The sequence below is a fragment of the Podarcis gaigeae genome (genome assembly GCF_964106915.1).
Source record: "Podarcis gaigeae genome assembly, chromosome: 2".
In the NCBI taxonomy this organism is placed as follows: Eukaryota; Metazoa; Chordata; class Lepidosauria; order Squamata; family Lacertidae; genus Podarcis; species Podarcis gaigeae.
In genome coordinates this window covers 14,978,152-15,003,184 of record NC_139679.1, presented here as the reverse complement: position 1 = coordinate 15,003,184, position 25,033 = coordinate 14,978,152, and the positions used below count along the sequence as shown (strand labels likewise).

The window sequence follows — 25,033 nt, the reverse complement described above, 5'->3', positions numbered from 1 at the left end:
AAATTTTTCTTTCTAATCTGATGTGGGGATCTTCAATGAGCTTTCTATCATCCTTCAGAATGGTGTGCTCGAAGGTGGGTTTATCTGCCTACATTTAGAGAAACTGTGTCTTCAATTTGCCCCTTTTCTTTTCCTTCTGCCTTCCATTCAGAAGGGGGGGGGGAGAGAAAATCGTCCTCATACAATTAATGCATACCCTTTTATTTTCTCCAATTGGGAACTAATTTATTTTGCATAATATGATGCATATGGGATGGGGCTCAGGAATGTACATAATACTTTGAAAGATGGAATGGTTTCATCACATCCATCAATATGCTTTTTATGTAGACTGAGAGGAACAGAATGTCTTATTCTGCCACTTCAGCTTATAATGTGTCATAATGAAATGAAATCTTGGTTTGTAGCTTGTAGATGCTAAAAAGTACACCCGCCTATATACTTAGTGGTTCTTACGTAAAACCAGGCTGCTGGATCAGGCCAGTGGCCTATCTAATCCAGCAGCCTGTTCTTACGTGGCCAAGCAGATACCTGTGAGAAACCCACAAGAAGCATTACTGCCTTCAACTCTTAGTTGTCTCTGTCTGTCTCTTAGTAGGGATGGGTAGATCAGTCTGTTTCCCTGTGCCTATCAATTACATGTGCTAATGTCATTTATGTGGGCTTCAGCCCAGTATACCTGAAGGAGCCTCTCCACCCTCATCATTCATCCCAGACACTGAGGTCCAGCTCCGACAGCCTTCTGGCGGTTCCCTCACTGCGAGAAGTGAGGTTACAGGGAACTAAGCAGAGGGCCTTCTCGGCAGTGGCGCCCACCCTGTGGAATGCACTCCCATAAGATGTCAGGGAAATAAACAACTATCTGACTTTTAGAAGACATCTGAAGGCAGCCCTGTTTAGGGAAGTTTTTAAAGTTTGATGTTTTATCATGTTTTTAATATTCTGTTGGGAGCCACCCAGAGTAGCTGGAGAGGCCCGGCCAGATTGGACGGGGTATAAGTAATTATTATTAGTAGTAGTAGTAGTAGTAGTACTATTATTACTATTATTATTACATATCTTCATAAATCCCTGTTTTCATGTTAATCTGATTTTTTTAAACACATGTATGAAAAATTTCTATTTATGAACATATCTAAATACGTATTTTCTCTCAAAGTACACATTTCTAAATATACTTTACCCTAAAATACAACAATTATTTGATAAAAGTACAGTTTTTACACATTTTTGTATAAGTAGAAAAAAGTTTCACAAAACTGGAAGAGCTGCTAAATCCAGAGAATAATTGGATCAAATCCAGCATAGCACCAAGGTAGTCATTCCACCAGTTCAAGAATTTCTGCTTGTTCATTGGAATCTTCCTCACCTCTCCATGCCCCAAGCTGTCCTAGGAGTTCCCCCAACCCTCTGGTGCAGATTTGGGAAGGGCACAAGGGGGGGGGGAGACCCATTACTCAAGAGCAGACCCTTACATTGATAGGACTTGTTAGTAGAATACTGCCCAATATGTTATTGGGGGTACATATTGGATCAGTATGCTAAAAAAATGTGAACCAAACAAAATTCTCTGCCATCCCTTCTCTTTACTGGAGTGTTTGGTGGGGTCAGGGAAGAGCAGGAACAAGTAAGAGCAAGTGAAATAAATTTGAAATACAAGCTGAAAAGTATTGCTGCGAAGCCTTTCCGCTTCTGTCTTGAAAGCATGTTAACAATATGAAATGTTCATTCATTATCGCAGCATTTGTGGCACCAATTAACTTGATTCCCAATTTCTTCCATTCTGTTGTTTTTTGGAAAGTGCTGTTGTGGTGAAGGGACGGTGACCTAAAACTGATTTTGATGAGCTTGCTATCCCTTCCACCCTATAATCCAAGCTACTGGGCTTTTAATGGGCCTGTAAACATGTTTTTGGTTGCTAGGTCTTTAATGGCTGTTATTTTTGGATTCTGTACATGATCACTTCCCAGCAGTAAGCTTGATGTGACACAGCTGAGTTCTAAATGTGCTGCATATACTTCTTTTAAAAAGATTCAGCTGAAGGTCGTTTATCTAGTTTCTTTTCTAAGAGGACAGGTGACAATCTTTCCATTCCAGCCCCTGCCCTAAAGTGGTTGCTTTACAAGAATGTGTCTCTTAGAGGGAGTGGAGGCAGGGGGATCGAAAACTTCCTGTGCCTGAGACTGTAGACAGTCCTAAGTCACATCAGCTTTATTTTTTTTTAGGGTATGTGTCTAGCCCTCATGGTTGCAAAGGGGGGAAAAAATCAAGTGCTGCCCTCTGAACAGTTTTGAAACCTTTCAGTTTTCACCTAGAATGTACCATCTGAAATCCTTTGTAAATAGATATATTTTAATTTAAAGAAGGTTTTTTTTTAACTGACTTCCAATTCTAGTTTGAAGCTCTCATAAGCCCTCCTACTTGGCCATCTAGTCAAATATTGGGGTGTATGGGGGGTTAGGGGAGGGGTAGTAAATCTGGTGGGGGACAGCTTGTGCTCCTGGGATAGTTTGTCCACATTTGGTCCCCACCCTGCAGTCAGCTCTCACCTGTAGCTGCTAGAAGCTGTCAGTATGGAACAGCGGCCACACCCCAGAAATGGCTTTGGCTGACTGGCTAAGCCTGGTGAGGGTAGCCAATGGATCTTAAACCCTTGATGAGTTAGGGACTTCCCCTGCATTCAAAGACAGGCTCTAGCAGATTAGGCGGACAAGACCAAAACTGGGTCCAGTGGTCAAGAAGGAGGTTTCTGCATATACTGTAGAGGGGAGTGAGGGGCAGAGGGGGTCATCAACCTGGGAAAGTAGCCTATCTAGGAGAAGGAAATCTTTGATCCTAAACCTCTGCTGCATTGCTAAAAGGCTAAGGAGTAAACCCTACATAAATCCATATTGGATCCAGAGTTTTTCCAGCACCTACTGTTGGGTATATGAACAGGCCTTATAAGGTCTTCAGGAAATCTAGTTTGAAAATAGGGTGTCGATGGCGGTAGTGGTAGTACATACCGCACCCATCCTGTTACTACTTGATTGCCCCTAGTCACTGACAACAAATGTCTAATATCTGCTGGATTGGAGACAGATTCTTTTTATTTTAATTCTTCCTCCAAAGTGCTTCAGGGGTTGTGGTTGTGATCCATATCTTTTATGCTTTTAATAATCTTCTGAGGTAAATTAGGCTGGGAGATAACGATTAGCCCAAGATCACCCAATAAGCTCTGTGGTTGGTTGAACAGTGGCTTAATCTCAGTTCTCCTCTGTTTAATTCCAACACTTACCACAACATCACATTGGCACACAGACTATGCTCTCAAATTGAGTTGTTTAAATGTAGTTGAAGAGAAACAAGTCTAAGACTTTTGTCCTTTGGTTTGTGGTGTGTGTTTGTTTTTCAGGCGCTACCTAAGCACTTCATGTGTAGGATAGTATAATCACATTTAAATGAACGAACCCAGGTGCCCATTGGCAGTTCCTGCCCTGAGACAAGATGTCCACAGCCTAAAGTCACTTTGATAGATGTTTGACCAGCCTTGCCTTGGAAACCTCCAAGGAAAACTATTCCATAGTCTTATCTCTGGAAGGTTCTTGGCTGTTTTGGACTGGTAGTTTGAAAGCTATTGTTTAAATTAAACCTGTTGCCCTATAATTTTAAACCCAGAGTTGCAATTTAAGGAGTAAGAATATTGTAGAATACTTTATATTTACATACATGTATTTGAGAGTTAGGGAGGTGTTTTCGTTTTGGGGAAATCGGTGGTCTGTTGGCCTTTCCTGCTCTTAGTTGCCATAATATACAAACTCGGATGAGTTTCTGAACACCAGGTTTTCTGCTTATTGATATACTGATATTCAAGAGAAATAGATACAATCAAAGTGTACCCAAATAGCTATATTGAGGGCTTAAATGCCTTTCCCCCAGGCTATTTATTTCTGTATATCCACAGTAATATAGTAATCCAACCAAATGGATAAAGTTCCATTATTTACATAAGTTTTACTTTTTCACACAAGACTAATAAAATTGCCCCTCTGTACAGACTGTAATAGCGAGCTTCCTGTACATAATGTTTGAAGGGGAAAGTGTCAGTTTAACATAGACGTTTTGACAGTACTGTGATATCTATGCAGAGAAGAAAACTTGTTGTAAGAAGCAGCTCTGTGTTTTAGCCGAAAGTGTCAAGTGAAATAGATCCAAATAGTTGGCAGAGATACTGGGCATCCCCAATGGCTACTTAAAATAATCTTCTAAAGCTATTTAAAATACTCTGAGATAATAAAACACATCCTCAGTGGAGCTGAATGTGAGCAATAAACTTTAGCGATGTCATTAAAGCAGAAAGGTATTGACTTAAAAATGTATAATGATGCAACCTTCTCATTAGACCTACTGAAATACACTCTTGTATTAACTGTCTTAGAGACATAAAATTGCCGTCAGTAGAGAAAGGAGCTGATGGCCATTTCACACAATAAAATTGCCACATCAGGGATGCAGATGGAGTGGGATCAGTTTGTTTTTTGCTCACGGCGAAGCACCCCATGTTCAATTCACAGCTCAGCTCACCACCATCTGCTTGTAGATGCTTTTTGGATTGGTGTATTTTAGTGGCCGGCAAAATTAAATATAACTGGTCACATAGTAGGGTGCTTCCGCAACATCTGTGCCATCAATACAACTCTAAGCAGGGTACACAAAACCCATATCCCTTGAATAGACAAGATACCCAAGATCTGCCACAGGACATACTGAGCATGTTGCAGTACCATAAAAATAAAACAAATCAACCCTCCCTTTTCTAGCTTAAAAAAACCCCACAACTCACAACTTGCAACTGCAAGGTGCAATTCACTCGTTGTCTGGCTGTCACAAAATATAGCAGCTCAATGTTATCGCTATGAATTCCCTTTCCACTCACTTTTTAAAATCCCTAACATATGAAATTTGTAGATGGTGTTATAAAGTATTTAAAATAGAAGGCTGTCATTAGTGTGCTTTACCCAGTACAACTGCCTTGTAGTATAGATTTTTTTTTTATGAGTAGTGCAGTAACACTGGCTGTATTCTGGAAGCAGAGAATTTAGACAGCTACCAAGGAAAAAAATTGGAACATTTCACTTTTTAATACTTACCACAAATCACCACTTAGAGTCTGATCGCATCACTACTTTTATACAAGCCATTTCCTCAAACAATTGTCTGCTTTTTAAACCCACCTCCCGGAGAATTTATTCTCCTTAAACCTATGCTTCTAAGGGTGTCATCTGCAGAACATCCAAGAAATCAAAAGCTCAGAACCTGCATGAGGCCAGAAAATGACTCCCCCTCTTTGTGCTTTATTGTATCCTCTTATCTTGTCATATAATAGAAATAATGTTTATGGCACTGAAGCCTCAGCACCACTTGGCATTTAACCAACCTCCAAAAGTAGTTTATTGCTTTGTATACTCTGCCACTATAACCATTATCCCTTAAATCTCTATTGCTTTGTAATATACGAGCCAACAAATGGCTTCTGTGATTGGTTAAACATGGCACTGAAGCCAAGGTGTGTTTTATAGCTGGTATAATACAAACCAATATAGATTATTCCTGTTATACAAGCTCTTGTATTAGAAAGAAGGAGGGGGGAAGAGAGAAGGTGCCCTCTCTTTCTTTCAAGAAGATTTCCAGTGACAGGCTGCCCTTGCTTTCTTCGACTTTTTAGTGGCAAATCACGTGATTGTAGAAAAGATCTCATATAAGTACATTGATGCTTTTGAACACAAAACCTTGCATCCATTTTGAGAGTAGTTTCTTCCTGCCTCTACTTGGATAACTGGGTTGGTAGTTGGTTACTGAGAGTTGATCACATAGCCTAAATCCAAACTAATGCACGATGAGTGTATCTCTGCTAGAAAAGTAAATATGAAGGGGAAGCCTCTTCCTTTAACTTTTAAATCCCTGAATTTTACTCTTGTGTTAGTTAGCTCTTTGCCAGAATCCCTCTCCTAAAGGTCCATACTTCCCTACATTTCCCCCATTCCTTTTGATCTGCTTTTAGACAACAGCATTGCCTGGTCTTGTGAAATAACTGCAGGATATGTGGACCAGTTAGGCCAAACTACATACTTTCCCTTCATGTCCAATAACATTGGGAGGAGGATTTCTCCAGCTGGGTTCAGGAGATCTTAAGGATTTTGCAGGATTCTACCTTGCCCCCATACTTCTTAGCATCTACATGGAACTTCAGGGAAAGATCATCCAGAGATTTAGTGGGAAGTGTTGGCAGTACTTTTATAACACCCAGCTCTATTTAATTGGCTTAGGTGAAAATGAGAGAAAGTTCTGAGCCAGTGACTGCTGTTGGTAGTGGGCCGGATGAGAGACCAAAAAAAGAAAGAAACATAATCCTGGAAATATGGAGGTGCTGTGAACAGGCGATTTATCTCCTTTGGGAAATAGTGTTCCACTTCTTTTAGACAGGATTGCGCTCCCCATCAAGAAAGCATAGGAAACCTCCACCCCACGGGCCAAATTCGTGACACATTTAAATGGTGCCAAATGCAAGCAATGCTTGCAAAGGAACAATCAGCAGCACAGGCAGGGAGTTAGATCCAACTAATGTCATATGATGTCAGATAATTGGCAGGTGAGCAAACCTGCCCACCTGTCTAATATGGCCTAGAAAGAATTGGCCACAATTGAATTTGGCCCGCCAGCCAAAAGGAACTCTTCATCCCTTCCCTAAAGCATTAGGTTCACAGTCCGCGGGTTCCTCAAGTAGCATTTACAGCATGGAGTGCTTTTTCTCGCTTGGGGACATTATCCATGTTCTGGTAATATCCAGGATTGACTACTGCAGTGTGTTTTATATATGAAGCTACCTTTTTGAAGACTGGCAGAAAGCTTCAGTTTGATCAGAATACAGCTTCCAGGCTACTAGCTGGGATCAAGTACTGGTCACATAATATCCTACGTAGAGAAGTGCAGTGATTGCCAATCTGTTTCCACACACAATTCAAAGTTCTGGCACTTTAAAATGGCCATAGCTTGAGGCATAGGCACTTGAAAAACTGCCTATTCCCATGTCAACCTTCTTGTATGTTGAGATAATTGACCAGAGGCTGTCCCTGCCATCTGAGATGAGGTAGCTAATGACTGGTAAGAGAATATTTTCAGTACCCCATCTGGGGCATTCCTTTCTCAGTAAGGCTCATCTGGTGCAAAACCAGAATCTGCAGCCGAGAACCAGCTGTGCAGAGACACCATAAGGGCCGGTTCTGATAATTGCATTGCTCTCGTTTTAATGGCTCTAATACAGGGTTGATAGAAAAATGGCCAAAGACATGTATCTTTGTCATGTCGGAATAATCAGTGTGGTCTAAATAGATTTGCTTTGGCCCATCAACAAGGCCCCTACATGCCAAATCTAGGCCAAAGCACAAATGTCAAAGGAACATAAAGAGAGACACTGAATGTAAGTGTTTTTGTACAAATGCTAGAAGCCTATGATCCAAGATGGGAGACCTGGAGTGCTTTGGCCTTAGAGGATAGCATTGATAGAGTGGTCATAATGGAAACCTGGTGGAATGGAGAGTACCAGTTGGGCATGATTATCTATATCTTAACCCTATAGAAAGGACAGGGAAGGACATACTGGAGGTGGTGTCACTCTGTCAAAGAGGGCATCAGCGCCAGCAAGCTAGAAACCTTAAAAGGGCCAGACTCATCCGCTAAATTGTTCATAGTGATACTGGGCCCCGAGAGTGATTGGGTCTTGGTGATGTGCTATTATTCCCCAGATCAAAAAAGGAGATATAATAAAGACACATAAAATTAGACATAGGGTGGAGAAAATGGGTAGAAAAAGTTTTTCTCCATCTCTCACAACACTAGAATTCATGGACACCCAAAGAATCTGAATATTGGGAAGATTCAGGTCAGACAAAAGAAAGTACCTTTTCATGTTTCATAGTGCATAGTTAAGCTATGGAATGCTCCCACAGAAGGCGGTGACGGCCATCGTTTTGGATATCTTTAAAACAGAATTAGACAAATCCATGGAGGTAAAGGGGACACGGGTGGCGCTGTGGGTTAAACCACAGAGCCTAGGACTTGCTGATCAGAAGGTCAGCGGTTTGAATCCCTGTGACGGGGTGAACTCCCGTTGCTCGGTCCCAGCTCCTGCCAACCTAGCAGTTTGAAAGTACGTGAAAGTGCAAGTAGATAAATAGGTACCGTTCCAGCGGGAAGGTAAAAGGCATTTCCGTGTGCTGCTCTGGTTCGCCAGAAGTGGCTTAGTCATGCTGGCCACATGACCCGGAAGCTGTACGCCGGCTCCCACGGACAATAAAGCGAGATGAGCGCGCAACCCCAGAGTCATCCACGACTGGACCTAATGGTCAAGGGTCCCTTTACCTTTTACCTATGGAGGTAAAGGCTATCAATGGCTACAAGACACGATGGCTCTGCTCTTCGTCCATGGTCAGAGGCGATAGGCTTCTGAACACCAGCTGCTGGAAAGTGCAGGAGGGCAGAGCGCTCTCGCACACGGGTCCTTCTTGCTGGAGTGCCATAGGCATCTGGTTGGCCATTGAGAACAGGATGCTGGACCAGGCGTGCCATTGGTCTGATCCAGCAGACCCTATTTAGAATTTGGATTTTGTTGCACAATACACTTACTCTGGAACCATAGTAACAAAACTCGCTGGCTTAATGCCTAAGGCTTCAAGCATCTTGCTAGTAAGGGTTATTACTCCATATTAGCAACAAAGATGGTGTCCCCCCCCCTTTTTGTATTTTGCTCAAAAAGGGATCGCTTTCTAACTGGGAGTGCTGAGCTAATTTTTAAATAATAAGTTTGAAAAGTCATCTGAAGCCAGTGAACATTTATTTTTTAACATGCCTATAACTTAAAAATGGCCAAACCAATTTAAACCAAATTGGATAATAAAGAAAAAGCTCCTGGGCTGAGCTCCTGTATGCCAAGTTCCAGCCTAGAATGAATTTTTATTACCAAATTATAAACCTCTTAAAAATGAGGGTCTAAAATGGAAATGTTGACAGACCTTTAACTACAAGAGCATTATAACGTGTTCTGTGCTCTAAAATATAATGAAAGGCTTAAATATTGTTTAATAGCAGCACTTCCAGTAACCTGAAAGCTTAATCATTCTTACTGTGAGGATTCATTGCAGACCTAAGAACCAGTTGAGCCCCACATGCTGTGCTGTATCAACACAAGCACTTGTCTGTCAAATGAAAATTACTCTGGACAGCTCTCCAGATCCTTTCCTCTTCTAAATAAGAGCCAGTCCATTTGATTACATTCTGCTTTGGAGGTGTCATGAAATGTAAACCTTTAGGCCATGATCTGGGGGGGTGGAGAGGAACTTGCACACTGCAGTGTTAAAAAAACAGATTGCTCATTGTTGCCTTTTGAAAAAGTTGGATGGCCACTATCACATCACCCAAAAAAAAGAGGAAACGTATGGGGGGAAAAGAGGATACACATTTGCATATGCTGATATACAGAAAAAAATATGCAGATTTAGAAATAACTTTCACACTTCAAATAGAAATACAGTGCTTCTCAACAGAGTGAACAAACTGTGACCAGAAGATTGGGTACCTGTTCAGTCTACTGTCCAGGTGTTAGCTGTTAATGGGAAGCTTCAAAACACTTTCCATTCTCCCTTCTTTATATTTAGATTACATTTTGACTGAATCATCCTTCAAATAGAGGATTGTCCTCCATAGCGCAGGGTACATGGCCATCCAGTTGAAAACCTTTTCCATGTTGAGAGATGTACTCAAGCAATAAGTTTGATACACAATCTTAGACCATCAGCTTCAGTCCTCCAGTTTCCTCAAGGAGGCTGAAAATTCTACTGTGGTTCTTTGCAAAGTACTTCATAAGTTCAATCTGTGAATCACTGCTCTACACAGAAGGCACTTCCATGTAGCATTCCCTGGTGCAAAGGTTCTGGATGGCACACTTTTTAAAATTTTGTATCTTGGGCTTGTATCAGCAGGGCCCTTTTATTAATATAATTGTTATTATTAATCTTAATTAATTGCCCTTCACCCCCAAGGTCCTAGTACAGGTTACAATAATTAAAACACAATATTCAAAACAGTTTAAAACAACTTCAATCATCGGAATAAGGTGGGCCCTAAAATAATACCCTTTATGTGCCATAGGCAATCTTCAGCACTTGATATTCAGGATCACTAAGTTCAGTTACTAGGGCTTGGTGGTGAGAGCTTGAAAGGCAACTTGCATTCACATCTAAATGTGTTAATGGCTGGTGGTTTAATAAAATTGCCTCCCTTAGTAAAAAAGGAGGCGTGCTTGCATGTCTTTTCTTTATAGACTCTTGAGTATCCTGGCAATAGTGATTTGAGCTGATGTGTGGTTTGTGGTTAGCTCTGAGGATTACTGCAATGGTACAGTTTTGCTGTACTCCACAGGCTAGCGAGTAACTGACAATCTTACACAATGCACTTTCTCTTCAGTCCTACAAATGCATTTAATCAAATAAAGGATGCCCTGCTTTTCTTTATCAAATAAATCCTCAAAAGAATTATATCTATGAACCATAATATGCCAAATCAATGCCAGCTTTGCAAAAACAACAACAACAAACCAATAGCTGCACTAGATCAAGCGGTATCCCAAACTGTGAGCCTGACAACCCAAGGGGAGTGCAGTCTTCTGATAACCAGCTTCATCTCTAAACCCATATCACACTGTTCCTCTGTATTAAGTTTGAATCAGTTTTCATGCAGACTACTTTGAGAATAATGTCACAACGCTGGGGTGGAGAGTGAGGTACACTGGTACCTCGGGTTAAGAACTTAATTCGTTCGGGAGGTGCATTCTTAACCTGAAACTGTTCTTAACCTGAGGTACCACTTTAGCTAATGGGGCCTCCCACTGCCACCGTGCCGCCGCCACATGATTTCAGTTCCCATCCTGAAGCAAAGTTCTTAACCCAAGGTACTATTTCTGGGTTAGCAGAGTCTTTAACCTGAAGCGTCTGTAACCTGAAGCATCTGTAACCCGAGGTACCACTGTGCTGTTGTTTGGATGGAACAGTAACAATTTTGAGCTTCTGCCGATGGAAGTAGCGGTCAGCCAGTTTAGTCATGAATATTTGGGGAACCAAGGCATTGAAGATCTTGGGGGGGGGTGTCTGCCTGTGTTTACCTTGACAGCTGGGTATCTTGAAACATCAGTTTGAGGTGGCTGTACTAGTTGCTTTCTGAAGCACAGTAGACCAAGAATGTGTAGGGGGACGGGGAGATACCTCAATAATCATTTTCATGTCTTCACATTCTGTAGCTGACTGCTGTTTATCAAGCTGGAATCCACAAAAAGGCCATGAAGTCAAATGTTTTGTATTTATGAGTGATTATCCCTGGCTTGGGGCAAATGTTCAGTTGAAGAAGATCAAGCAGTGAGTGTTTGATTTGCATTGCTCCTTAGGCAAGGCACTGCCATCTGTGTGTTTAATCAAAACACCAAATTTAGCACTTCTGTCTCCACCCCCAATTTCAGAGTACTTTGGAATGTCTTAAATTTTCTGCATTCTAAATATATACAGTAAACCCATAACGTACATACATTTAAATCATGCTCATTCAACTTGACACACTGGGGGGGGGGGGGACTTTGGCAATCCTTCCTGCCATTGAACCCAATGTGTTTTGATTATACGAGATTTTGGCTTTAGGTGCAATACCTGAAACGTAAGTTGCAGGCTTACGGTATTTGTAATTCTGAGTTTGGTATTGAAACTGATGCACTATAAGCAGGGGTCATCAGTCTTCTGGGATGCACCGTTTAACCCAAACAAAAATGTGAAACCCAGAAATCACTTTCTTCTTCATGCACATGCTTCTGAACATGTACATGCCACACACATCAGTAATATGAATTATTTAGTCCAATGTTTGAATTCCTAAAATCAACAAACCCCACCCTATAATCCCCTGCTCCAGTTTTACTCAAATTACCTTATTTTTCGCTCTATAAGATGCACCCGACCATAAGACGCACCTTGTTTTTAGCGGAGGAAAACAAGAAAAAAATTATTCTGAATCAAATGTTGCTTTGCACGGCTATCCCTAAGCCAGAACAGCAAGAGGGATTGCTGCGCAGCAATCCCTCTTGCTGTTCTGGCTTCAGCGAAAGCTGCGCAGCCTGCATTCGCTCCATAAGATGCACACACATTTCCCCTTACATTTTAGAAGGGAAAAAGTGCGTCTTATAGAGCAAAAAATACGGTATACCCCCCCTCCCCGTAGACTAAGAGGAGCAAAACAAAATACAGGGAGGCTGCACACTTACACATGTAGTTTGAACACTAAATTCGTCTCCCCTGGTAGTGATGCAAAATACTTGAGTCTCCAACCTGAAGCCATCAGAATTAGTCAGGCAATGAAGTGGCACATCAGAGTAACAGATGTCGTACTATTTATAGATTAAGATTATCAAGGACAAATGGAAAGTGCCCAGCAATGCTAGGGAATTCTAAAACAAACAAGAAATAAGCAGCAGAGTTTTGAAATAAGTGGTTAAATTTTTGAAAGGTTCAGCCCACCCCTTTTGTTCAAAATAGCATCAGATTTTATGCAGACATGGACAGAATCATCCTCCTTGATCTCAGGAACCATCATGCAAAATTTGATGAGGATATATTAAGACGAGTTCAAGTGCACAGAGAAAAAGACAAAACATGTAGTGGATAGCAATTAACAGGACGTGCACATTCTTTTTAATATATCAAAGACAACTTATTTGGGAAACAATAAGCAACCAGATCTGGCAGTCCGCAGCATTCGAACTCAAATAGAGTAATAAAGCTGAGGTTGGGAGACTGGCCCCAGGAAACTTGCCATGAACCTCAGTTTTCCAGCTCTAGCATAAGCTTAATGGTTGGACCTGCCTTGATTGTTTTTCAGGCTTCGTTCCATAGAAACCACCAAAATGTAACTTGCAGGGGTTCCATCTTAGATATGCAGAAGTTTCTCAGCAGAGGTACGTCTGCTGGGTACTATCAAAGGATAGTGCAGAAAGAGTCTGACAATTCTGCTGCTGTGTGCTGAGGAACACTTATTTAAATGACTTTGGAAACCTTGTAGGCTTGGAGATTGTCAGGAATCCTCAGATACTAAAAAGGTGTCATTCTGTTTCAATTGTAACTTCTGTTTGCAAATAACATTATCCTCGTCCTTTCAAATTTTCAAAAAATCTGTATAATCATATATTCCAATTTCCTGTAATTTCTTGAATAAGGTAAAGGTAAAGGTACCCCTGCCCGTACGGGCCAGTCTTGACAGACTCTGAGGTTGTGCGCCCATCTCACTTAAGAGGCCAGGGGCCAACGCTGTCCGGAGACACTTCCGGGTCACGTGGCCAGCGTGACAAAGCTGCATCTGGCGAGCCAGAGCTGCACACGGAAACGCCGTTTACCTTCCTGCTGGTAAGCGGTCCCTATTTATCTACTTGCACCCGGAGGTGCTTTCGAACTGCTAGGTTGGCAAGCGCTGGGACCGAGCAGCGGGAGCGCACCCCGCCGCAGAGATTCGAACCGCCGACCTTTCAATCGGCAAGTCCTAGGCGCTGAGGCTTTAACCCACAGCGCCACCTGCGTCCCAATTTCTTGAATACCCAGTGCCTAATTCTTGCTGGTTCCAAACATGAGCTGCTGTTGCCTGCTTCAGTCAAGTTCCTGATAAAGAGTTCAGTCATTCTAGAACCACAATTTTAAAAAGGGAAGGAAATGCAGTTAATCAACGCAGCCCCATTTTGAAGTAGAAGTCAATTTTGTAGCCACCTCTTCTACTGCCAATATGAATGATTAATAGCACATGAATTTAATTTTGTTGTTGCTAAGAAAAGCACTTTGGATTCCTCTCTAGGTTATCGGTGCAGAGAATATTCTCAGAAATGTCTAAATGGGATGTAATCTCATTACCAGTTTTTTCACTGCAGAGGCAAGACTGTGAAGGTGACTGACGACTGCAACAATAGTGCAGTTTTTATTTTACGAAATAGCCATCCATTCTTGTGAACTGCCATTTTAAATCAATCCCATTTAACAACAGAACAGTGGGAACCTCTAGTTCTGTTGACTGATGCAAGCTGCTTTGAGAGCAGCGTAATTAGGTCTGTGTATTCAAAGAGTTCCAGGGATCTCCATTCTTGGTACCGTCAATAACATGCTGGTTTTGTACACTTACCATTTTCCAAACTGGAAACCGCAAATACTGGCTTTAAACTGAACCAATGAAAGGATGTAAAATGATATAACTATCTTATAGAAGTCTGATTGTTGCCTGTTAAAACAAGTATAATGTCACAGTGATGACTTTTTCTGATGCAGCTAACATCCTAGTCCTAATAAGATGCATTACACTTCTTTATGGATGCCAAAATACTAAAATACTATTACACTGTAAAATACTAAATTATCAACCCTTGTTTGCTAATATATTAGTCATTCAAACAACCTTTCTCCCTCCCTTCATTCCCAAAGGAAATCCTTGCCAGTCTATCTCCTATAAAAAAGCAGCTTTCGCCCCAACAGACTCTGAATAAATAATATCCACATTAAGAACCTCTAGCTCACAAAAGTTTTCAAATCTTAGTTTTTATTGAACATATTCCTGCAAAATCTTCCTGCAACCATTTATATCTTTTTCCTTTGTTGCATTCTGTGGTAGCAACATTTTTCAGTTGTGACCAACATTTTTCAGTTGTATTACACATTAAACTCAAGTTTAAATAAAGCAGATTTCTTTCAAATAAGCTATTGAAAAATGAATAGAATCATAGAATTTTTTGCATATCTTGCATATGAACATGATTTGCATGCTTTATTCTGAATTTGCTTATGGGGGGTAGAATTTGGAATCTTCCCTGTTAGAAGGTCTCAAGCATTTTCTCCCTGTGGAGAACTTGAAAATCGGTGGAGGATATCTTGATGGACCATATAATAAACTTCTTTTGTTCTATGAATCAACTCAAAACTCACATAACTCATGTTTATAATATCCATAACATTGCCTTTTCAGTGTGATGGATGTGTTTGTGGATTAAATATGAAGAAAAATAACTTACTTTTCTTCAGCACTGGCACCATCATTATCATCAATCCTGTGCCATATTATGAAAATCACAGGCCCTAGGCTAGGCCACCAAAAAGGGCCATTTTAACTTGTCAGTTTTTAGGGGAAAGTTGGTAGACTGCACAAGTGACATGTTATGATCATTATTGGATTTGAGGCAGAGCCTTGTAAGCTTCTGTGATAATCTGGCCTTGGCAAATGGTCTTGGATCATCACAATCAGATAAAATAAACCAAATGCCGAGCCAAATACAGATATTATTGACCACAGCTTTTCTGTAGACCCCCTGAGTGGTACACAGACCATGGTTTAAGAATCTATATTTTGCTTTCAAGTGTCAGTGTAGTGGCAAGAAGGAGGAGGAAATTCGGAAGTGATGGAACATACTAGTGAACGGCTGAGTTATTTGTGACTAGGGGAATGGAATTATTCAGTGTACAGAAGCATCAGCTCCTGAATGCTAGATTTGTTTACACGGACATTCCTGGTTTTCATAAATGCGTCTCTGCATTCATAGGGACTACTTGCTTTTTGAAGACAATTAAGGTCACCCTGTGGCCTGTCAAGTGGTTGACAATCCTTCTGTGTGTGAATGCATGTTCATATGTTTTTTTAGTAGCACTCGTAAGAGCAGGTGACTTATCTATCCCCCCCCCCGCCCCCGGATCAACACATTGGCCTTCATTAATAGATGAACATTTCCGAATCCCTTTCAGGTATGATATTAAAATAATGTTAGAGAGTTTAATTCCCCTGTCTCATTGTCTCTAGTCTCATTCCTCTACTACAGTGGTACCTCGGTTTAAGAACAGCCCTGTTTACGAACTATTCGGTTTATGAACTCCACAAAACCAGAAGTAGTATCCCGGTTTGCTACCTTTACCTTGGTCTAAGAATGGAAGCCGAATGGTGGAAGGGCACTGGTGGCGGGAGGCCTCATTAGGGAAAGCACTTCTCGGTTTAAGAATGGTTTCAGTTTAAGAACGGACTTCCGGAACGGATTAAGTTCTAAACCAAGGTACCACTGTATTCAGTATTCTACCCCATACATCGCTGGCCATTGCTCCATGTATTCTGTACTTAAATTTAGGAGGATGGCTTCTGTTCTGGTTGCCCAACTCTAGCTACCAGCATCACTAAGAAGAGATTATTTGTGATCTGATACAGATTGCAGTTGAGGCAAATGAAATACACACTTTGCATAGCTTCTTTTGCTCTTCTACTAGTCCCTCTACTAGGGGAGAAGTCTAATTTCTGACTGCTGCAAATCCTTTTATGCTTTCTGTCTTCTTTGCTCTCTTCAAGAGATTCTGAGACGTCCCTGGGTACTAGCTAAAGATATTTTTAAACTGGTTTAAGCAGCCTTAAGGACTAGTCACTAAAAAACATTTTTCTTAGGGCCTCATTTTTTTTAGGATGCTGCAATCTGCATTCTGTTAGCAAAATCTGTGTGTGAACAGCAGAATCGCAATATACCTACTGCACTACTATTTACTAATGGTGAAAGCAGCTGTCTAGAAAGAGCTTACTCCGAACAGTGGGGCTCTTTCAAAGTGAATGCATTCTGACTTGAGAAAAATAGTTTAAATAAAAATACTCCTGCTTAATAGGTTTGTGAATCTGGCTCTTCTTGTGAGAGAGGGTTATATCATCATATATGGGAGCAGCAGAGCATGACCAGCAGTTCGTATACCTTTTCATTCCCTCTTCGTGTATGAAAGGATTCAGAAACCTTTCACCAGCTCCATCTGCACAAGACCTCGGAAATGCAGCCAACTGCTGTAAAGCATGTAACAACATGGTAGGGCCTCTGAGATATTTTTGGCTATGCATACCAAGTCAAAAAAACCCATGAGTGAAAAGTTCAATGAGATCTTTATTTGTACAGGGATGAGGGAGAATTTGGTACTTAGGTCAATGCAGATTGGGGGTTCTGAAATGCCTTTTGTTTCCCGTAGGCATCTGAATATGAGCTGCTTAAACATTCCTTTCCCATTTTTGGAGTGCAGCCCCCTCCTGTAATTTGCTTTATTTTTAATACAAATAAATGTGTTCCTGTATGTTCAGACTGTTGGGGTTATGCTTCTGTAATGTATAGTGCTGGCTAGAACTGCTTCTCTCTGAGCTCATATGTGAGACATTTCTAACTCCATATTAACATTCACTGGGAAAAGAAGTGTAGATAAATATAGTAATAATTTTAGCTATAGGAATCGGCTGCTTTGTATCGCTCTTCCCCACCTCTAACTGGTTTTTCTAAAATAAACTGGGATGCATTCTATGAAGCTATATCGGTTAGGTGTTCTTTAGTTGGGATGTAACATTTTAAAGAATATACTGTACTAACGTTTCCCCAACATAAGGGTTCTCTGTTGGGCTAAAGTGCCTAATAGATTGAAAGGTTGGATTTCTCACAGATTTTTGCCAAGTTTTTTTTTTATTATTATCTCAAAATTAAACTACTACATTTACTGTCATATCAAATGAATCAAGAGAGTACCTTGCTCTGAGTGCATCACGCCCACAAACCTGTGAGTTTATTTCATTTTAAAGCTGTGTATTTTCCTATGCACACTCTTTATTATACGGTTTCACTAGGAATTTTCAGAAAGGAATTGTTTTGTGCCCTTCTGCCTGCTTTCCTTTTACACAGTTTGTTGTTGTTGTTGTTGTTAATTTCTTTTCTATACCACTTTATACTTTTAAGAAAAAAAGGTCAAAGAGCTTTACAAAACATGAAAACATAAAATTAAACAACTCATAATAAAGCATTACAAAAGAAATTCAAATATAAAGTACACGTCCCAGGCAACAAAATTGACAGGAAACTAAAATATTATGTTAAAGATTTCAAAATAAAACATTGCAAAAGAGGTCAACTACAGAATGCACATTTAACAGAGCAAAGTTTGCAACAACAACAACAAAACTCAAACATTTCAAAACAAAATATAAAATGCACATTTAAAACAGCACAATTAACAAGAAAATAAAGGTAAAGGTACCCCTGCCCGTACGGGCCAGTCTTGCCAGACTCTAGGGTTGTGCGCTCATCTCACTCTATAGGCCGGGAGCCAGCACTGTCCGCAGACACTTCTGGGTCACGTGGCCAGCGTGACAAGCTGCATCTGGCGAGCCAGCGCAGCACACGGAAACACCGTTTACCTTCCCGCTGGTAAGCGGTCCCTATTTATCTACTTGCACCCGGAGGTGCTTTCGAACTGCTAGGTTGGCAGGCGCTGGGACCGAACGACAGGAGCGCATCCCGCCGCGGGGATTCGAACCGCCGACCGTGCGATCAGCAAGTCCTCGGCGCTGAGGTTTTACCCACAGCGCCACCCGCGTCCCAGCAAGAGAATAAAATATTATAAAAAGCATAGATGGCTGCTGCTGCCAATTCTACCAGTGGCGGTTCATGGCGATCAGTCGGTGGTTGTGGAAGTTCAGGCTTGATGACCTGTCTACTAAGATGGCCAAGATGGTCTCTGTCCTCAGCAGCCTCAGCTTTTTGTAGATGGAGTCAGTCAAGGCCCCAGGTGGGAAAAGGCCTGCAAGGCAGGGAGCAGGTCCCCCGAGACTCACAGCCAAGAAGTATTCCCACTTCCAACCCACATAACTTCTATTCATATTGTACATCTTGAGGATCTTGTTTCTTGTGTGATGTGGCCATTAACATGCTGTTGTAGTGTTTAGTTTTCTTCTCATGCATGCCTGCAACCTGGGTGTGGAGTCTGGAGATGGTCTCTGGGTGCGTTTTCTTCTTGATTCCCATTTTATTTACGAATAAAAGTGTGTACATGTTGCTTTTAACCTGTTCTCCATAACTCACTGAGCAAAGGAAATGTGTTAATTGCCTGCTTGTGAATTCTGACTTCATTTCCATTTTCCATCTTCTGTATAGGAAAGAGTGCTAAACTCAGCTGTTGGCTTAAGGCAAAAAATAAATAAATACTTGGAACTATTCCTATTTGCTTTGGAGTTTGCAGTTACCAACTTTCTCAAGCAAGAGCTGTTAAGGGGATCCTAACAGCTGAGTGGGTTTTGGGGTAACCAGACAGTTTTGTGAAGCATGTGATGTATCCTTCCCTGAAAAATCTCCCCAAAAAAGAAGCAGGATGAGGTGTTCTGTGGAGTGGAGTTGGGACAGTGCTGGCCCATTAACTGACCTTGACCACAGGAATTTGCCCTCTGGGTCCATAGATTGTTGGTCACCTGCATTTGTGTCTTCCAGACCATGGGAAGAAGACATTAGGATTTTCTTTGTTAATATGGAAAGGTTAGATTTTCTTTCAATTTTACATGAATTCAAACATGACATACCTTGTGATTTAGCCTACGATTTAGTCTACAGTCACGAGACTTTGCAAAGCTAACATATATTCAAGAGTTTATTCATGTTCTTTTTTGCTTCTTGATCTTGATCAAAGCGTGCAAATGTTCAGAAAGCATGAACAAGAGCTTTTCTGAAAGAGAAAAAGAATAGTTGGAATCTCTTTAAGCCTTATGATCTGCCTTGTGGGGGCATGATTTATGACTTCTGACTAGTGTGGGGTTTGAGAGCCTATGTTTATGAACAAAAGGGATAATGGCAAAGGTAATACCATTGAGAAGAGGGGAAAGAAGACACTTGGTCTGACCAGATTGCAGTCATATTCACAGACTGCAGAAAATGGTGTTGCACACACACACACACACACACACACACACACACACACACCTCTCTCTCTCTCTCTCTCTCTCTCTCTCTCTCTCTCTCTCATTCTCATTCTCTCATTGCTCACAGGCTTACCAATCTGTAATGTATTTAAGAACATGAGGAGAGCCTCCTGGTTCAGGCATTTGCCCATCAAGCCCATCTTCCTGTTATCACAGTAGCCAAGCAGAATTTGGGCACAAGAACACTCCCCAGCTTCCAGCAGCTGATTTTCATAAGCATTACTGCCGCCAACTGTGGAGGCAGTGCATAGCACTCCCATGTGAAAACAATGTTTGATCAGAAATCTTGTGCCTCTCTGTTATGTTCAAAAAGCTGTGCATGGTTAAAGGTGCAAAGCCCCCAATGCAGCGCTCATGTTTGCACATTGTGAGCCCCACATGTGCACCAGAAACACAGGAGGCAACTCCTAGGGGCCGAGAGGTATTCGGCCCCCACAATAAAATATTTCAGGGGTCCTCTCCCCCCCATTGATGGGCATTGCCATTCAAATGGTGTCTGTGCACCTTGTCATGTGATCGAATGTGCAGGGCAGGGCTTACTCCCGCCCCCTTCAATATTTTATTCAAGTTGGCACCCCTGACCAGAACCACAGGGGAGTCACTGACTTGAAACAACTATCTTGCCTGTTCTGGAAGCTGGTGGCTAAGCAAGTGAGGGCAAACGTTCTAACAGTAAACAAAATATTGGGAGTCTGGCAGGGACATGTAGAAAATCGGGCAAGTGGGATTTCATAGATCTTGCTGTTCTGAAGGGAACCCCCGAGGACTGCTTGAAGGTTAATCTCTTGAGAAATGTGGCATCTTGTTTGCCTCTAATACAGTCTTAATGATACATGCTGACAAACCAAGCCGCGGTGTTTTAGAGCTCCCAGCTGTTTCTCTGGAATAATTTTTATAGTCTGGCAAAAAAAAAAAAAAAAAGCAGCATGTGTTTTATAAAAAAAATCATGGTTCTAAGATTCCCTTGAGAGTAAACATTTACAAATTAAGAATTGTTTGTGCGAAAGGAATAGGGTATAGGGGACTCTGAAAGCCCAGCAAAACAGAGCTATAATTTAACCCGCTGTAGTAAAACCTTGTTAAATAAAACCACTGTGTGATGTGGAGCTAGGGCAAGGCATGTAAATAAGTTGGTGCTTTTTAAGACGGTTGTATTTCCAAAGGCTTGGATGTCTGTGGTTGAAATGCTTAGTTCACTTGCTAACACTTGGGCGTTTCTTCTTAAGAACTGTTGGGGAAGCCTTCTCCCATGCCTCAGGGCATGTCTTGGCCACTGTCAGGTTGTGCAGAAGAGCCTCCCCAACAAATCTTGAGACACAGATCTTAAGAAGAAACATGGGACTTCAACCGTGCCAACAAGGCCATCTGGCAAGGGGTGGCTTTATGTTTGGAGGTGAGAATTTTAAGGATTTAGCCCAACTAGAAAGGAAGAATAACTGTACAGCAATGGTAAGTTTAAAGAAGCAGCATGAGCATAATTGCAATCTTATTCTTGCAAATGGTCACTGCTGTTTTGTGATTTTTTTGTCCAATGTGAAGGAAGTAACAAGGAGAACTGTGTACACCAACAGATATACGGATGACTTGGGTATGGAGCAAGTGTATGGACAGTGCTGGACTTTGACCTCAAAGACCTCAGATTGTTGCCCAGTTAGGAAGTGACTAGAGGCTTTGGATTAGTCTTTACCTCTCAGCATAGCTGTCAGCTTACAGATTTGAAAATAAGGGACCAGCAGCCTTGAAAATAAGGGACCAGCAGCCAAAATAAGGGACCTGCAGCCTCATCTGTTCCAGGCACTCCAGTCTTCCTGTCCTCCTGCAGTCTGGTCAAACTCATGCTGGTAGCTTCAAGAACACTGTCCAACCAACTTTGTAACCAGAGGTTCAACAAAATAGAATGTGAATCACATGCACCACAAGGCCTATGCAGCCTCAACTTAAGATGGCTCCCCGGCCTGGCTTGGCAATGCAAAGTTTGCAGCAGCACGTGCAACAAAATGGCGTCCAGCATTCAAAAAAACCCTCAGCTTGCATTAACTAGCCACACACAAGGCATGCAAGCTCCACCCCCCAGTTGTTCTTAGACTTCTTATTGGGTGAGCAACATAGCCAAGCAACACAGTTGGAGCCTCCCTCCTCCCTGGCTGGCAGGGAGGGAGAGGAGCTGCTTCCTTTGAAATTTAAGGGACAACATTTAAGGGACATCCATCAATAAGGGACAGCAGCGGGACATGGCGCTGGAATAAGGACTGTCCCTTCAAATAAGGGACACTTGACAGCTATGCCTCTCAGCCTTCTTCCCGACCTGATAGCATCAGTAGATGATGTTCATCCAAGCAAGGTGGTGCTTGGATGAACATAATAAAAGTCATTCCCTCTAAAATTGAGCTTGGGTTCTGTGCCTATTCATTTGGAAGCAAAACAGTCACCCCAGGATAAGCGTACTAAGAGAATGCCGAAGTACACACATTTGTGAATTAAAGGCAGGTAATTTTCACCCAGAATTGATTAACAAGGAGCGTTCACCTCTACATAGTTCCATCCTTATTTCAGACATTGTAATATATTGTGATGTTTAGCTGGTGATATATTGTGATGTTGGAAACCAGGTATCTCCCAACCAAGGACCTCCCAGAGTTTCCACACTTGAAAAAGGCTTAATGCTGGGCTGAGACTCCTGTGACCTTCCATCTGGACCTTCCATAATATCCATCACCCTTGGCTATTGGCCGTTGGCTATGCTGGCTGACATTTGGAGTCCAGCATCTGGAAGGCCACAAGTTCCCCATTCCTGCTTTAAAGGAATCAGAACCCGGTTGGAGCCCTGAACAAAAGCACTCCTAGAGGGCTGCAGGTCCTACTTGTATTAGAAATAGTTCTGTAGCATAATAATTTGGAATACAGTGGTACCTTGGTTAGCATACGTCTTGGTTTGCATACATTTTGGATTACAAACATGTCAAACCCGGAAGTGTGTGTCCTGGTTTGCAACCTTTTTTTGGATTACAACCCATTTTTTTGGATTACGAACAAAATATTTTTGGAGGCCCCATTGGCAAAAGCGCGCCTTGGGTTACAACCTGTTTTGGTTTACAAATGGACCTCTAGAACGGATTATGGTTGTAAACCAATATAAAGTTAAGGTAAAGGGACCCCTGACAATTAGGTCCAGTAATGGCCGACTCTGTAATCTCACTCAGTAATCTCACTTTATTGGCCGAGGGAGCTGGCGTACAGTAAACCAAGGTACCACTGTACTAATAGCCATTGCATTGCTAGTAAATATATCTCTCTGCTTGCTTTTGTTCACAATAATGTAACCGAAGCATTGCCTTTTTAAAGAAACCTGCCTTTTCTAACAAGGCCTGATCCAGGGTATTGCACAAAGGAAAAGAAGTCCTGCCCATAAACTTACTTGTTCCCTTTATCACAGATTGAGACCACAATGGGTCACTAGTTCCAACAATGGTTCATCTGCTAAACTACCTTGAAGTAGTTTACTTAAGCCTGATGACAGCTAGACAGTTTTCCTTAAAGTATCTGACTTTCTTCATGAGACCACTGTGAAGCTGCCATAGACCCTTGCCTATGGGCCCCTCTTCGTCTCACATCCTAGATATTGGTTAACAGGGCAACTATTTATGCATGCCTGTACAGAATTAAGGTCTACTGAGTTCAGTGGGACTTAGATCCAGGTGATTGTGTATAGGATTGCAGCCTGAATGGCAAGTACAGTACTAGCCAATCCATTAGATATTTCATGGTTTTGGAGATACAGAGGTACAGTGGTGCCCCGCAAGACGAACGCCTCGCAAGACGAAAAACCTGCTAGACGAAAGGGTTTTCCGTTTTGGAGGCGCTTCGCAAAACGAATTCCCCTATGGGGTTGCTTCGCAAGACGAAAAAAATCTTGCATCCCCCCGCGGTTTTTCCCCGCTTTTTTTGCCCTTTTCTTAAGCCGCTAAGCCGCTTATCAGCTGTTCTGCTGATAAGCCGCTTAACAGCAGATCGCTGGAAGCCGCTTGACAGCTGTAGCGCTAATCCGCTAAGCTGTCAGTGGGCTTGCTTCGCAAGACGAAAAAACCGCTATACGAAGAGCCTCACGGAACGGATTAATTTCGTCTTGCGAGGCACCACTGTACCTTTTGAATTATGGAAGTTTCTGTTACCTTAAATGAGTGCTTCAGAGCATTGGTCATTTTTAACCCAGAGGAAATCTCCCTGGTCACCAATGAGCTCTCTACAATGAGCTGCTTATTTCACATTTGTCAATATTTTAGAAAAACAAAGACCAAGCTAAGTTTATTGCACCAGTTTTGTATTTTTAAAGGATTGGCATCCATTTTAATGGCCATAAAACTTCAAGCAGCATAAAACTTAAAGGAATTTATCTCTTTCTACAAATAGAGATTTTTTTTGTCTTTAGCCTATTTTATTATTCCCATTTGAAACAGATGAATAACCTGTTTGTGTTCTGAGCCCTTTCTACATCTTGACTTTTTTTTTTATTCCCATAATTCATTTGCCACATCAGATGGTACGTTTCAGCTTTGGACAGCTACAGAAGCGTGGAAAGGAAAGAGGTTACTTCAAGATCAAAATATAGGTGCATTGGCAAAATGACATGGAGAAAAGCTTCCCCAAAGCTCATTCGCATTGTGACTATCAATACTGGTCTTGTCGCTACTCTGCCTTTTTATTAAGAGGCTGCATCTGGAAAGTAAAATGCTTAAAAGCCTTGGCTACTGCTCAGGACTAGTTTCAAAAAGCAATTAGAACTGCAAATTAGAGAAGCACCAGGCGCAGAATTGCATTTGGGAATTATGAAGCAATGAGCATGGGAAGACTTTCTGGAGTGGACTTTATCAACACACTCAGTGTGCAGTTAGGATGGGTGTACTGGGAGTTTGCTAATGGACTTGCCAGACTTAATTCTCTTCCAGCTGAAATCTCTCTCTGCTCCCCCTCCTCCTGTTGTGAATCATGAGCATTACAAAATGTAAGAATTTAGGACGAGAACGAGGAAGTAGTTAAGCACTCACTTAGTCTTGTCTGGATTTGTAGTGAAGCAATCATCAACCTTTTCGTTGTGAAAAGTTAACAGGGTTGCATAACCCACTTGCAGATGGTTAGTAGTAAGTTGTGGTCATTGTGGTTGAAATGGAAAGTCGTCCTGCAAGTTGTAACTTTTACGTTTTCT

General features: G+C 41.7%; 1 protein-coding gene and 1 long non-coding RNA gene across 2 annotated transcripts in view; both read left to right on the top strand.

Moving 5' to 3' along the window:
- LOC310839911 (cyclic AMP-dependent transcription factor ATF-7) overlaps positions 1–25,033 on the top strand; it is a 113,664-nt gene that overhangs the window by 27,946 nt on the left and 60,685 nt on the right. The window lies entirely within an intron of this gene.
- Positions 1,509–7,795, top strand: LOC310840021. Its single transcript, XR_014561766.1, has 2 exons — positions 1,509–3,564; positions 3,675–7,795. It is a non-coding gene; the product is annotated as an uncharacterized lncRNA (long non-coding RNA).